This window comes from Propithecus coquereli, unplaced genomic scaffold (assembly GCF_000956105.1).
Source record: "Propithecus coquereli isolate 6110/MARCELLA unplaced genomic scaffold, Pcoq_1.0 Scaffold322, whole genome shotgun sequence".
NCBI lineage: Eukaryota > Metazoa > Chordata > Mammalia > Primates > Indriidae > Propithecus > Propithecus coquereli.
The window spans coordinates 452262-455600 of NW_012148864.1; positions in this window are offsets into that span (position 1 = coordinate 452262).

A 3339-nucleotide genomic window follows, 5' to 3' on the forward strand; every position below is an offset into this window, starting at 1 on the left:
TCCACCAGCAGAAACCTCCCAGGGACCTGTGGGGAGAAGAAAACCTGAACAGTCATTGATAAACTGCTAAAACGCAGTGTGGGCGTGTCAGAGAGTTAAACACTCTAGCGGAACCCAGTCACAGGGGAGTCCCCACACTCCTGTGAGTTTTACCTTTAGGAACTCTACTAGGTCTTCACTGTGAATATCAGAGAAAAGTCCCCTTGTACCCTGGGAAGAGAAGGACAAAGGGAACCATTTTGAAACAGCCAAAGAGCATTCTGTCCTTCTTAAGGCCTGCCTTCAGGAGAAACCATTTTACCAGAGCCTAACCTACCTGAGGGAAGGGAAATAACGAACTCTGCCCCTCTGTAGCCGTCTGGTCCCACCATAGGTGGGGCTGGGTAGTGGGGGAACGGAGAAGCACTGGTGAGGTTCACAGCCTGGGCACAGGTTCACCAAAAGACTGGGAACTAGTCATAGGACTACAAAACGCTTCCCTGTCTTCCATACCTTTTCCCTACACTACTAAATGCCTATTTAGCACAGTTCCTTTGGTCCGGTACATCCTGCCCACCTTTAAGCAAAAAATTACAAGGTGCACTAAAAGTAAAAAAACACAGTTTGAAGAGACTGAACAAGCACCAGAACCAGAGTCAGATATGGCAGGGATGTTGGAATCATGAGATAGTATTTTTAAAATACGCGATTAATATGCTTAGGGCTTCAATGCAAAACGTGGACAACATACAAGAAAGATAGATAATGTGAACAAAGAGATGAAAATTCCAAAAAAAAAAAAAAGTCAAAAAGGAATGCTAGAGATCAAAAACACTGTAACAGAAATAAAGAATCTATGATAGGCTCATTAGTAGACCAGACACAGCTGAGGAAAGAATCTCTGAGCTTAAAGATGTGACAATAAAAACTTTCAAAACTGCAAAAAGAAAAAAGACTGAAAAAATGGAATAGAATACCCCAAATTATGAAAAAACTACAGAAGGTATAAATACATGTATTGGGAATACCCGAAGGAGAAGAAAGAGAGAAAGGAACAGAAGCAATATTTGAATCAATGACGAGAATTTCCTCAAATTAATGTCAGACACCAAACCACAGATCCAGGAAGCTCAAAGAACACAAAGCAGGATACATGCCAAAAAACTAAACCTAGGCACATCATATTCAAACTTCAGAAAAGCAAACATAAAGAGAAAAATCTTGAAAGAAATCAGAGGAAAAAAACACCTTACCTAAGGAGAAGCAAAGAATTACATCTGATTTCTCCTCAGAAACCACGCAAACGAAAAAAAGAATCGGGTGTCTTTAAAGTGTTAAGATGCAAACCCACCAACCCAGAATTCTGTACCCTGTGAAATTATCCCTCAAAAATGAAGGAGACATCAAGACCTCCTAAAACAAAAATTGAGGAAACTTATTGCTAATTGATCTGCCTTACAAAAAAATGTTATTCAGAGAGAAGGAATGTGATATAGGTCAGAAACTTAAATCTACGTAAAAGAAGGAGGAACATCAGAGAATGAATAAGTGAAGGTAAAATGAAAAATTTTATTTTTCTTTCTTTCTTTTTTATTTTTTTGGAGACAGAGTCTTGCTCTGTTGCCCCCAGTAGAGTGATCAGTGGCATCATTATAGCTCCCTGCAACATCTAACTCATAGGCTCAAGTGATTCTCCTGTCTCAGCCTCCTGAGTAGCTGGGACTACAGGTGTGCACCATCACACCTGGCTAATTTTTCTATTTTTTGTAGAGATAGGGTCTCACTCTTGCTCTGGCTAGTCTTGAACTCCTCCTGAGCTCAAGCAATCCTCCTGCCTTGGCCTCCCAGAGTGCTAGTATTACAGGTGTGAGCCACCATGCCCGGCCTGAAAATTTTATTTTTCTTATTCTTAATTGACCTAATAGATAACAGTTTGTTCAAAATAATAACATCAAAAATGTATTCGATTATATATACCTACATATGTGTATGTTTATGTATGTTTATATATAAGAGAATAAATGACAGCAATGATACAAGAGATGGGAAGAATTAGGAATATTTTGTTATTATAAGGTATTCACACTAAACCCATAAAGTGGTATTGTGTTATTTGAAAATGGACTTGGATTAGTTGTAAATGTATTTTGAAAACTTTAGGGCAACTACTAAAATAAGTTTAAAAAGAAATATAATTGATACGCTAAGACAGGAGAGAAAATGGAATCATATAAAATGCTCCAAGCCACAAAAGGCAGAAAAAACGTGGAAGACAAAAAGAGGAACAAAGAATAAGGGCAATCAATATTATAGTAACAAATATGACAGATATTAATCCACCTGTATCAATAATCACTTTTAAAGTCATGCGTCTAAATATACCAATTAAAAAACAGAGATTGTCAAAATGGATAAAAACAGAAGACCCAACTATATGCCATCTATGAGAAACCCGCTTTAAATATAAAGACACGTATACATTAAAAGTAAAGGGATGGAGAAAGATATGTTATGCTAACACTAATCAAAAGTGGGAGTAGTCTGACAAAGCAGACTTCAGAGCAAAGAAAGTTATCAGAGATAAAGAGGGGCAATACATAATGAAAAAGGTGTCATACTCTGTGTTAGGTGCACACACGTTAAGGATTGTTATGTCTTAATGTGTGTGCACCTAACACAGAGTATCAAACTATGTGAGTCAAAAGTTGCAAGAAGAAATAAATGAATCCACTATTATAGTTGGAGACTTCAACACTCCTTTATCAGTAAGGGGAAGATCCAGCAGGCAGAAAAGCAGTAAGGATATAGTTGAACTCATTCAACAATAGCAGATTATACATTCTGTCAAGCTCACATGGAACGTTCACCCAAATAGTCTACATTCTGAGCCATAAAACACACCTTAACAAATTTAAAAAAATAGAAATCATACAATGGCTATGCTCACATCTCAATGGAATTCACCTATAACTCAATAACAGAAAAATCATCCTGGCCTTGAGAAGAGAGCCCACCCACCTCCGGGCACCCCAGAGAAGACACAGTCAGTACTAGAGTTTACAGAGAAAGTGGGTGAAGCTGTTAGTCTCTTCATAATCTGCATGGACTATTTTGGATATTTCTGGGTAGGCAGTTGCTTTGCATGTTTTGGGAGAAGTTTATTGATTTGGGGGTTATATGTCAGGGCTTTGGTTTTGCTCTTATTTTAGGGGTTTCTTGGGAACCCGAGGATGTTTAGCCTCATATGGGAAAGGGAAGGGTAGTGGGTGGGCTTTTCTGTTGTGTTCTAGTGGGAGGGTTGTTTTGTTTTTGTTTTTGTTCCCCCTCCACAGGCCAAAGTAGTTTCCTTTAGTTTCCACT